Source organism: Struthio camelus, chromosome 1 (genome assembly GCF_040807025.1).
Source record: "Struthio camelus isolate bStrCam1 chromosome 1, bStrCam1.hap1, whole genome shotgun sequence".
Classification (NCBI taxonomy): domain Eukaryota; kingdom Metazoa; phylum Chordata; class Aves; order Struthioniformes; family Struthionidae; genus Struthio; species Struthio camelus.
In genome coordinates, this window is record NC_090942.1 from 194,768,333 (window position 1) to 194,781,676 (window position 13,344).

General features: G+C 41.3%; 1 long non-coding RNA gene across 1 annotated transcript; it reads right to left on the bottom strand.

The window, feature by feature from the left end:
- Window positions 1-238: 238 nt before the first annotated feature.
- LOC138065593 (uncharacterized) lies at window positions 239-6,007 on the bottom strand. The gene is made up of 4 exons (XR_011138657.1): window positions 5,659-6,007; window positions 3,052-3,228; window positions 1,540-1,854; window positions 239-792 (listed from the first exon to the last, which is right to left on the bottom strand). It is a non-coding gene; the product is annotated as an uncharacterized lncRNA (long non-coding RNA).
- Window positions 6,008-13,344: the final 7,337 nt, after the last annotated feature.

Sequence of the window (13,344 nt, forward strand, 5' to 3'; positions counted from 1 at the left end):
CCCATCCTGCAGAGGGACTCCTGATGTGCTTTGGACTTATTTCACTTTGCATAGCTAATTAAATATTCACTGGCATAGGGATGTTTCCCTCAACCCATACGTATGCCTCATCCTCCAGGTTCCAGAGACAGCTGCTTTCTAACCCAATTAATATTACTGATTTCTTTATTTGCAAAAAAAGTGGAACTGCTCCAGGTGGACAGAATGAAAAGAACATCAGAAATGGGCAACAATTTTTGATGAGGAACTATTTTATTGAATATTTTCTGCCTATATTTAGTCTATATCAAACCATATTCCTAAATTTATGGAAGAAAAATCATATGTGTGCTTAGAATAAATATCAATCAAAAGGATATTTTTTTCTTAAAATGATGGGTTTAGGAAAACTCATGGACAGCCACCAAATTATAGTAGAAAAGTACTCATGCTAGCTTGAGGCAGTATTTAAGCTGGATTTTATAGCAGAGGGAAACAGACTGGCTTGAGTATAAGAACAGGAGAACAATGACACAATAGGAAGCCATTCCTGAATGAATGAGTGCTCTCTTTAAATGAAATCGTCACCTTCAGACTCAGCTACATCTTCATCTCCAAATTGTGCTTTTAGCTGAAGACTTCTGTGCTTGACGACATGAACCAACCAAAGAAAGTTAAGAACAAACTGCCCTGGGTCAGTTATTACCCAGTCATCTGCTGTGAAGATTTCTTGCGCCATCTGCTAAAACATCTTATAGCAGCCTGGGTACTGGTTGAGATGCAGTCTGATTCTACATGATAATTTTATATTACCTACAGGGAATAAATGAAATGAAACAAACTGGTATATGTTAGTATGCCATATCCATATGGCATCTAACACCATTTAGAATTGTAATCTACATTTTACTACATACGATATACTTTCCAGACTTAGGAGGTAAGGGAGGAGTAATGAAGCAAAGAGAGGCATATCAAGACTTCAGAATTTCCAGGCTGGAAATTCCGATTTTGATCATTGTCCTCCCTGCAGTGAGTGAGTAACAGTTCAGTGTCATTCTTTGACTATTTATAAATCAAGACTATTTGTTGCTATGGTATGTACACTATAGTACGCACACTGCCCTTATTAGGGGCAGAGAAATGGAGAAAGAGAGGGCTATGTGGCCCACACTTGTGACAAACTTGACCTGAGACTAATAAACTCCCATAGTAATTATACATTTCCTTTAGACTTGACATCCCAGTATGCCAATACAAGCTAAAAGTGGGAAGCAGTTGGTTCCCCTCCAATTCTTTCTTTCCTAATTATTTAAAGAAAGCAATCTTTTCAAAAAATAAGCTTGACTGCAGAGATCAGGTTGCCATTAGACACAGAGAAACCAGTAACACTGGTATCGGGGAGACATACTGTTCTTGCCTTTCCTTAGAGTTCTGCAAGACAAAGTAAAAGGTTTATCTTCCCTGGCATGAATTTTAGTATCAGCTGAAGCTATGCTTAACCAACTACTACAGATATATAGATGCCCACTTGGATAAAAAAAGTGTTTCTTAACTTACCAGTGAAACTTTTAACTGTTTCTTTCTATGGCTTTGCTTGCACTGCAAAAGTAGTACAAGACACACAGCCCAACTCTCTGCAGAATTTCTCCTTTGGATAATTAGACATGAGAAAGAAAGAAGCCAACTTGACTACATTTTTCACAATTCATTTGCGAATGTACAAATGTATGTACGGGCTCCCCTCTGCAGAAAAGTGGTCTCTCTTATCCTTCGGATGCTCTCTCCTTATGTGGTTTTTAGACACGTGAAGCTGAACACAGATTGCAGTTGATCATTGAAATTGCAGCATGTTTAGTAAAAATGTGAGCCCTGCTGTTCCAAAAACATGAAAAACAAGGAGAAATTAGACAGCAATCATAACTGGCTGGAAGTAGTTTACCCCATGTCCTATCGTTCCAATGCAACAACATAGTTAACACAGAACAAAAGTGATTATAAACAATTTTTGCCTCAGAGCTAGGTATCAGTATATAAAATGAATGAATCTTAACTGTCCAAAGACTCGTGTGTATCTATCTTTCTGCAGGAAATTTTTCTGACTGTGGTGTTGTGGAATAACCAGTTGAAGTCATGCAGCTGATCTAATCTGCAGTTTGAACAGCATCTATTCTGTATTTCCTAGGAAGACCTTTGGTGTTAAGAAATGCAGTTTTTCAGAGCTGCTATAGCCAGTTATTCTGAGAAGCAGATGGATAAATTAGACTGAGGTTATTTCATGCTTGAAACACTAGTCTGAAACACTGCAGTAGCTCCCAGAATCCGCTTATGATCTATCATATCAGTGCATTTTCCATACATTTACTTTTTGACTGATTACCTACCATGAAGTTGGAGAAACTTTCTGTACGTCTCTGCACTAAGCAAATACCTGCTGTTGCTAGGTACCAATACACATTATAGAATAGCCAAGATCACTTCCTCTAATACATATGTGTTTATACATACATATGTAAAAATAAATAAATAAATAAATAGAGGAAGCAAGATAACAAGAAATCATTACTTATATTTTTTAGTTTTTCATTATAATTTAGCTGCTGCCTATTTTTGAGACTAACTAGAAATGAATCAGCTGGTTCTGATGCCATGGGAAATTTATGTGTATTTGAATTTGTACCCAAGCTCACGAACCTGTGATGAAAACCAAAATGCTTGATTTTATTTTTCTCATCTGTACTCATTTTCTTGCATTTCTACCTCCCTCTGAGAAACAGAAATAGAGATGAGATTGTTGAAACACTTAGAGACCATCTCCAGTTATTTCCACCTAAATGGGCCCTATTTTGGCAAATGTCCTCCAGACATTTCTAAAACACTTTGGCAACTACATGACACAGATCAACGTAAACAATGTGCACTTTAAGGGATGCATCTGATTCAAAGCCACCTGAACATTTAGCTTGCAAAGCTTAAGTGTTCACTCTTTGAAGTCATGCTGTAGGTAATACCTATAAGCTTATAGAGGTCTTTGAACCCAAGCCACCAATGTCATTCAAAGATGCTAAATACCACACAGTGACGCAGGAAGAGGAATGCAGGCTGTAGGATACTGTAAGCAATTCTTCCACTTTTGTTATCCCAGGAAGGCTCCAGCTGGTGTAGTGTGTCCAGTGGTGAGTGCTGCGCACCTTGAGCATGGGCATCCAAATGGAGAAGGTCCAGAGAACACTGGGAATGATCAAGGGTCTAGAAAACAAGGCCTACAAGGAAAGTCTTATTGAGGAATCACATTATTAAGTCCAAAGAAGGGAAGACAGAGGAGGAGAATAGCCTGCAGAGTCACCATTGCTAGTAGAATTAGAGAGAGTTCTCAAACACTAGCTGGATAAACTTTTACCAGGAAAGATGTATGTATGGATGGCATCACCTTCAGGTGAAGAAAGGACCAGATAATTTCTTGACATCCATTCTTTGCAACCATACTGACAGATCTGTACCTGTAGTTATCTGGATATATTGTTTCCTGAAACAGCTGCATAGCTGTCACTGACTATTCCTGCACGTGTCAGACCTCAGGATCTTCTCTTGCTTACAGTGCAGTCACATACTCCCCTCCGCTTGGAGTAAGGTTTTAGTTACAGCCCCATCCCTGTTTTCCAAAGTGGCATCCTATGCAGGCCACAGGCACTCTGGATCTTGCAGAAGGGCTGGGCAATTTGGAGTGGGAAGGAACAGAGAAGAGAACAAATAATTTAACTGCTTAAACATCCATTTTGGTTGACCTGAAACTTTCTTTAAATTGAGGTGAAATCACCATGGAATCTGTAATGAACTACCACAAAAAGATACTACTTTTTGGAAGTGTTAGAAGACTTGTTTTGCCATTTCCAGCTTTTTTTTTGGATAGTCCAGTGGGTAAGACAATGCCTGAAGATCGAAGTGTAATTCTTTTGTGTGCCTGACTCCAGGTAGTCTTGGTACCAAGATCTCCTGTTTCTCAACATTGTATCCTCAGAGTGGCTTCAGAGTAATTTCCCCTTTTTTGTGATCCAATAAATATCTAAGCATATAACGCAAAAAGAAGCAGCCTCAACAGGAAAGACTGAGAAAGCTTCACCCCACAGTAGGGGTTTAGCGCATTTTCTGGATATGTAAGAGATATCCAGTACTTGCTCTCAAGCAGTTAGCAAAATAACTTAAATATAGCTCAGGTGAGCATCCTAAACACAAGACTTCAAACAAAAGTGAGGTAAAAATGCTAGCTATACCTACACTGCTAAATAAAATAAAACAAGAGAAAGAGCTTGAGCCCTGATCATCCACAGGGCTTAATAGCTATCTTGCTCCCTGGGTTTCTTTTGAACATCTCTAATGATCCCTCTCCAAGACGATTCTACTGTAGAAAGGGCTAGCTCTAAACAGTGTGGACTGAGGCCAGTTGATGTTGCTAGACCTGCATGATAAAGACCAATTCTGGCTTTTTTCTGTTCATCAATATTGACATAACCACTGTGACCTCCTCACTTGTTTTCTACATGACAGCTCAATTCCTTTTCAATCTAACCCCGTACTTTTATTTTAAAAAGTCAAAAATGAACAAAAGCCAACTTCCAGAAAGTAGTTCCAGCTTTCAAATCTCCCTTCCAAAATTGGCTTGGCACAATATTCCAGGCTGACTCAAGATTAGTTTATATATATATATATATATATACACATATATATATATACATACATACACACACACTTTTTTTCAGTTCTATTGTCAAACTTCCCCCCCCACCACCAAAAGTCAATAATTTATGCAGTCAATAATTTTCTTTGAAGAGATTTCCTTCAGGAGTCTGTGGCAGTCTGTCTGTGGCAATGTAGAGCCTGTGTCTTCAAAGCAACACATAACCTACTCTTTCCTCAAACGTACAAAGAGCTTTTAAAGCAAAGTGTAAAGTCAATAGCAGACTGATAATGCTTCAGTTTGCTTACATGTATGCTTTTCTGGGCCTCTCTAACCCCATTTCTGACAAGCGGAAGTTTCTCATAGTGCCTATAGTGTCTGTGCACTGCATGGTGCAAGCCCCCAGCACTGCTCTGAGTTAGCTTTACACTAGTTAGCTTTGGCAGAGACAGCTACTTCCATTTCTGGACTGCCTGTTTTAAGTATCCACTAGATCCTTTAAAATCAACTCAGATGTCTCTGCACTACGCTCAAGACATGCCTTACAACACTTTGTTTTTCAGTGTTTCAGGCTCTTTGTTTTGTATGCTGGACAGCCCCTCCAACCTCAGCCCACCTCAAACCTCTCCTTTCTCATGGTAATTTAAGATTTAACTGGTTATATCTAGCCTTAGGAGGAATAATTCCTTCTAGGCTGACTGAGGCTAGGGAGGTGGGTGGATAGCTTCTCCTTTCAAGTGGAGATGGGAAAAAGATGACAAAACCTTCACCAAAGCTATGCAATTACTGCTGCCTTATCTATCTAATCACTTATCCTTAACTGTTTAGTTCTTTAAAAAGCCATTTATAGCCTCCCTGTATTTAACTCTGTGCATTCCGACAGGAAATCAAGCTGAACAGAGAAATCAAGCCATATCTAATATTATTCCTAGACAACAAAATCAATATTTTCCTAGCCAATCACAGTGAACACTGCCCATCATGCATAATGACAGTCAGTTTACCTGTTTCCTTCTCTGAACGGCCAGCCTTCTGATGTAATGATCTTGCAAATACCTAGTCAGCTCAGATCTTGCCCCATCTTTTCATGAGCCCGAGAAGCACTTGGAAACGGGACTCTTCCCCAGCTCTTTTGAGTCATCCTCTCCAGCTAAGGCTTGAAATCAGTACTAACAGGCTCCAAAGGAAACTGCATGCAGATCAGTGAAACAGAGAAACATCCCGTTTGGGAACTGGAAGAAGGAAGAGACGAGCAAAGAAGGAAGAAAATGAAACTGCATTTAATGATATCCTGAAAAAAAGGAAAAAAATTTTGGCTCCTCAGAGGCAGGGGTCTCTGGGAAAAATGTGAGCACAGCTACATAACCTTCCAGCACACATCTTCTTTATCAGTATACACTCTGAAATTGCTTTCAAATCAGCTGCTTCTGGGGAGCTGCCTCTGGGAAGCAGCTGCAATCCCTCAAGAGCAAGAGCTAATCATTGAGTCAGGTCCCATGGATGTGAATGGGGGTTTTCACACGAGTGGACACTCCTAGGGGGAATTCAGACCACCCACTCAGGCAAGCAGGGGTTGTGCTCTGCACTGCTGACTTCAGAGAGGAGTTGGTTGTGCAAGGGAGTCCCATTCAGGCTATGGGCATGTATGGACCACTCACTAGATATAAGTACCCCGGGACTCTGACCTCAGAACCTCTGATACCTTGAAACTGAGAGGGTGCTTGGGAGACCTTTATTTATTGACTCCACTTCTGGCCACAGTATGATGGCTTGATTGTCTGACCAGTGCATCAGTTTACGTTTTTCTGATCACAGTGGGTGTTAGATGAATGACAGAATGGAGTGCAGAGACATGATGCTTTGGCAGGTGAGTTTATAGGCAGTAACATGGGTTTTGTGAATCTTGGGCACCAAAGGAAAAAAAATCTGTGCTACAAAGTGTTTTTCAGAGAACAGGCCATCTGGCTTCACTGCAGTATATTTGTTAACTCTCCATCCTATTACTGTTTCCCTGCTGGGTGACACATGCTGAATCTGTCACACCTCTAAAACAAAATTATAAATAAACAGTGGTATTCTTCAAATCAAACAGAAATTTCTCCAACCAAACACAATAGACTTAGAGGAAGTAAAACTGGATCAGAGCGTCAAATGCTTGTTCTTTTGTTTGCAGGGAAGTAGGTCCTTGCTCTGCAGCAGAAAAGGGACTCAGATATTTCTGCAGAAAGATGCTGCTCGTTTAGTGCCACTGGATGCCTTGTAACCATTGCAGGTGCAGACCTAAAGGCACGATTGCTAGTGACCACTTGGACTTACTGACGTCTCAGCCACAATCACGGCCCCTCTCTGCTGTTCATTGGTATGTGGCGAGAAACAATTTGTAGTCGTTCAGGTTTCAAGAGAAACAGGGGTAATGGGAAAGCAGATAGGTGAAGTTCAGTAACAAGCTAGTAGGAGGAACAGAAAATGGGGCCCAACTCATTCTTTCAGCACTGGAAAGAAAGCTAGAGAAAAATGACATGCTAAATCTTTGGCAGCCAGTCTCTCCCATATGCGGGGTCTTGTATGCCTGTGAACAGTACTTCAATAAAGCGGTACTTTATAGTGACACCTCCTGGGAAAGATAGAAGAAGCTTTCCATAGGCTTGTGAGTTAAAAGGTTGTGTTAACTCTGGCTGCAAGCCACCGCTCTATATAGGCAACAGCTTTCTTCTCTAGACTAATAAGGCAACAGGCCATGTTAGCTGGGATACTCTGCTTTTCTTTTTTTCATTCCCTAAGTCTCCAGCATTCAGTGCCTGAACAAATAACATTGGGAAACAGTGAAAAGTTGTTGCAAGCTAGATTTCTCTACTGATTTCTCAGTAGAGACAGTGCATTTGCACAGATTACGGTGATCAAATGTCAAGAGATGCGTTGTTAAATGATTAAAAAATTATTCTATTTATTTCACATAATCTTCAAAAAACAAACACCCTCTGTGTCTAATTTTGTCCACTTTAGCTTTTTGCAGCTTATTTGAACTCATAGTATACAAATGGAATTACTTTGGAGTCATGTTAATGAGAGTAAAAGAGAAGTTGGGCTCATGGTGGGTGAATGGCTGTATCTTGAGGTATAATTAGGGTCACAGTGGGTATGCGCTTGTGCATGTACAAACTATACCGCTAGACCTCCCCCCCAATACACACACTCAAACACACACACAAGCACACACACAAAATCTTGTATTGCTCGTTTTTAAATAGAAGACTAACAAGAAGAAAGCCATAGGAGCTATTGAGACTGATGTGCAGTTTCATGGTAAATCTAAGCTGCTTTAAGAGCACTCTGCCATGAAAAGGGTGGTTCTCCACTCTCCACAGCTGCTTGCCTCCGCTTTCGTCTCACTCCCTGGTGCCAGAAGTTGAATCAGCTCACTGAATATCCTAAAAGCCAATCACAAAGTAGCTGTGACCACTAAAGTGTCAGGAAAGCACAGCCGGTCTTAGGAGCGTTGGCAGAGTGAAGCTGAAGCAGCCCTGTTGGCAACAGGAGGGTTTAGGTTGACATAAGGCAGATGTAAGGCATTACCCTCATTCTGATCTCCTTTACACCCATTTTTCTCAGGAGAATCTCACCCAGAGTCATTGGAGTTCCAGCACTAATATATTCTTCCAAGATACCAAGCCAAGCTGTGCTGGGTTAATCACAGCACACGCATGCCCAAGTTTCAGTCAAGCATTTTTTTTTTTGACGTTACATACTATTGTTAATGTTAAATTCAAAGCTGGAAACATGACTAGCTCCCCTCTTAGTTGCTCCTGAAAATCTCCATAAAGCCATTATAAAGAAGCTGGTTAGAAGCATACATTTCTCTGTTGACTATATAAGCAGTCATACTCCCTTTTTAAGGCAATCCAGTGCACTCACATATTGAGGGTGAAGCAACCTAGAGACAGAAAATTTAAACATAAAATCGAATAGATAGAGGAACAGGCCTCTCTGGGTTTGCCCCAAGGCATCTCCATTGCCATGATGTTGTGGTGCCACCCACGTTTTTATTGTTTGTGCACACACCTTGGATGTGGGAGGCTTGAGATGGGGGCCTTCCACAGCCTGCGGAGATTTCCCAGCTTTCACACGCCAGGGGACCGTTCAGACCTGCAGGCAGAGAGGCACCCTGAAGGAAGCAAGCTTCTCCTCTTCCTGAGAACAACATTCACAGGGCCAGACAAGAGCAGGCAAATGGGAGTCCAGGAGGGAGCAGACCTGGAGCTCCAGGCCCTACTTCATAGAGCAATAAATATACTTTTCTTTTGACTAAGTAATAACAAAAAGTCCCCACTCCACTGCCCTTTCAAGTGCACAGAGAGTCTTGCACAGGCATAGAGTGAAAATGCTCTTCTGAAATGTCAGTGCCAAATGACTTGTACTGGATTCAGGCCATATAACCATCATTAGGAACTGGGTGGTACTAGTAAAAAGGCGGTTTGAAGTAATCTTTAAAGACATATGTGTTCATGTCCCAAATAAGGTTGTTGAACACAGCCCTTTGAACTGTGATTTACTTGTCATTTGTGCCAGCAAGAGGTCTTACCCAATAAACCTTTGAGACTGCCCCTGTTGACTGGAGTGACTCTGCACATACCTAAGCACCGCACGGAGCTGAGGCCTGGTTCCAGCAGAGCGTGTTCACAGATGTATGTACAGGGGTAATCCCACAGGTCTGAGTGAGGCACCCCGTCTGCGATCCGTTACAGGAACAAATTCAGGCTTTGTGCGAGAACCCATGGAGCGAACTTCCCATGAACCGGCACAAGCGCTGTGGTGCTTGCCTCCCTCTCACAAGCCAGGCAACAATTCTGTCAGGACTTAAGTTTTATATTTTTACCACACCAGAGACTCCAAGCATGCAGCAGGAAAATAAGTCAGGCAATGAGGCTGCTTAAAGGAGAGGCTGCTTTCTATTATTCAGGTCATAGTTCACTTTCTTGTCTGCGGGGAATCAGACTCCAGGATCAAACGCTTGTCTCAGTTCATCATCGCTCCAGCAGACGTGCAAGGAAATTTTGCCTATGCAGAGACAGATTTGTTCCCAGGGTCCCCTAGAGAGTTACACAGCATGTTCTGGAAACCAGGAGCAACGGGTATTCTTGTTGGAGTGAATTATATTTGCCAGATTTAATTTATTCAAATCAGAAACATACTCGTCCATTTCCTATTGTACACCGTTTATAAAATCAGCAGTGCAGCATCTCCAGAGAGTCATGAGCCAAATGCTGCACATGACCCGCTTTGGGATTCGGGCTGCAACAGGAAACGCAGCTTGGAACGAGAATTTTCTTTTAAATGAACTTCTGAAACTGGATCTACATTGTGAAATATTTAGATATTGAGCAATGGAAGAATGTGAAACATAAACACTAGCAAACGCTTCCTTTGAGCATTAGCAAGCTTCAGCAAGCAGGCTGGGTGCTCCTGTGGTAGAGGGCACGTAAGGAGCCTGATCAGAGTGCAAGTCCTGTAGGGGTACATTTATAGTACACTAGTTAAATTGCACTAGCTTTCTCCAGATAGCCGTTCTTCCTAGTTGCTTGTGTGAGTGAAGCACTTTTAAGTGAAAGTCAGTAATAATATCTTTGGCTTCTTGAGGCCCTACGACGGTCCTTTGTTAACTGCCTAAGTTTTTGCTAGGAAGTAATATTTAGCTGTTCAACTATTATCAGGTACATCATCACTGTTCTGCTCAAAGAGATCTAATTTAGTCAGGGAATACTTGGATGCCCCACGGAACCACATTAGGATTTGACTTGTAGACAAGAAAAGAGGGAATGCTCTTTCTCGGCTAGAATTCAGTAGTGGTCCAAAGCTGCAGGGAGTCAGCTCAGACCTCAACAAAATTCGTTGCTGCTCCATCAAAGTGATCTAAGGAACACCCTGAACTTCTGGAAACAATTCTGAGCCAGCAGGTCAGCAATAAAGAAAACATTTTTTTTTTTCAAGTGTCCCAGAACTTTTATCTGACTAATGATGTGGATTTCTAAATTATACAAATTATACCTGTCAGCAGTAGCTTTGATCTGTTCCAGGGTGGCTTGACAAGCAAAGCCTCAAGCAAGAGTGGGACAGTGCATTGCTTGTAAGGAGAGACTGGGCTAGAAGTTGTCTCTCTCTAACCAGGCTCAGTGCCAGAGCTTGAAACCAGCTGTGAGCTTTAGCGCTATCACTGTGCTGCAATGAAATCTTTAAATACCATATTGACCTTCAGGGTGGCTTTCCCAAGACCCCCCCCTCCACACACACCTATCTGCACAGCAATGACAAGGCCACTACAGCACACATGCCAGCTTACTGCACTCACCCTTATCCCTAAGGAAGTAGTAACCCAACAAAAATGAAGAGGTGAAAACTAGGACATAAGTGATTATGTCTTGTATGTGGGTTGAACACCTAGCTCTAATACTTTTCTCTTGTGGGGAAGCATACGGAGTGCGTGAGAAAAATAATTTTCTGACTGGAGAATAAAAATAAAGTTGAGTAGTATCCATATTTATTAAAATGCCTGAAAGATTACTTAGGTTTTTGAGTTAGGCTACACTTATTATTTTATTACTGAAGCATATATGTCTCCAGAAATTACTACTATATAATGCCTTCTTGGTTTGTGATTATTTCCTTATGTTCTGTTCTCATTTAATCCCCACTGAAATATTACATTCCAGTTTCCCAAAAAACACATAGAAATCCACACCGCAAAAGAATGGTGATGTCTCCCAGGCCACAGGAACAGGATTTGAATATGTTCTTTCCTTTTCAGTTTCTCACATTACATCCCCAGTTTTGTTCAAAATATTAGCAGCAAAGGAAATATACTATGGGATATACTCATCCCAGTACAGACAATGTCAAAACTTCTACTGACTTCAAGGAGGCCACAGATTTGTCTGTAGCCTATTTAGAAGCACAGAAGTAATGCGAAAAAAAATGTTATGTAACATCCTTTCTTTTTCAGAAATCCAGTTTCCTTCCTTGCTCTATGTGCTTCTTTTTTAAACCAAAGAGACTTATAGCTTCCCAGTACAGAGCCCTTTCTGTGAAAGGTGTTTCAGTGAAAGGCTCAGACTAGTTTCACACTAGTCCAGCAATCGAAGCTGTTGTGGGAGTGGATTTTTCACTATGTGGCTATAATTTAGTAAGCAGAGATGACAATGGTATGTAAACTGGGTGGCACAGATCTCACTGAAGATGAACTACCCACAGAGATCCCCAAAGTCCTGCGGGGGTAAAGCTACGCTAAAGCCCTTCCACAATTAATCTGTTATGTTTGCCTTTACAAGCTAACTGAAAGTAGGCGTAGATAGATCACTGAGGGAGGCCTTAATTAGCATATATCTAAGGGATGTATCTATATTTATAAAACAAGGATGGACCAAACGCTCCTCCCTCTCTTCCCTAAGAAGTCATGTGTTTCTGCTAGCCTGCTGACTCCAGCTTAATTCTTAATAAAGCTCCTTGAGATTTCTCTTAGTTTAAAGTTCCCTCTTAAACAAGCCCAGGAACAGACTGACCCCTTCACCGGTTCCCTACTTATAGCCGTATAGCTCCAAGTTAACAAGCCACTCAAGCAACTGCTTCTCTTGTATTCGAGCTCTGAGGATCCCTAGCCCTTGTGACTATGCTCTCTATCATCCCTCTCCCAGAGACCTGACATCCAAGTGCAGGAGAAGAGACGAAGGGGCGAGGTCAAGTAAGCTGTGAACCAGCAGAGATCAGTCTGAGGGGCAGTGCCTTCAGTACTTTCACAGACTGTCTCTGATACACCTTGGGGTAGAGGAGAGTTTGGAGGAGGCAGTGAGTGGAGGTCTGCAGATACCTGCGGAGAGCTCCTCATAGGCAGCATGGAAACACATGGTCATGCATTTGATGGAAATACACATCAGTGGGAAATTGAAGATGCTGATAGGTAAGCCTAAGGTAAATGAACTCTTTCCGTGCTGAAAGTTAGGCAGTGGCTGAAAAGCTGCCGTCAAGCAATTGCTTACGTCTGTGCAAAATGGAATAATATACTGTCATTGGGATCTTGCAATATTTTAGCTCCTATCTTCCAAACATACTTACTCTTATCCCTATTTTTGCACATAGTTTAGGAGAAATCCCACTGACTTGGTTCTCCTGTCTCCACTTTATGGGTTCGACTCTGCCAGATCTAAGCACTCTGCCTCTGTCCCAGCAAAGCACTTCTGAGTGTTTATTTTTAAGCAGGTGAGCAGTCCCATTAGTTTCATACTTCTTGCATGACATAGTCTTTGATGGTTCTACTGTTGTCGCAGGTATAACTGCTATTTTTTGCCTTGTTTATTTTGCCTTCACTTCCTGACCTTTTCCCCCTAATCCTTGCTGGTAACATGTATACAGTTAAGTATTGCATCTTTTTGCTTCTCTGAGTTTCCATGGACCTTTTAATCCACAGTGAAATGGTACGCAATAATTAACCAAAATTATCGTATCATTTCCTTCTTTCTTATTAAGGGAAGACAGATCTCTGTTTCATAAACCTACATCATCATTAAGGTACTCCAAAATGCACTCATTAAAAAGAATTATACAGACAATTAAAGATTCTCATTTAATTTCTCTATTTTGCTCATGGTTAAGAATGTGAATGAACTAAACACTAAGTTCCTGACAAAGTTCTCTGCTGAGACTTT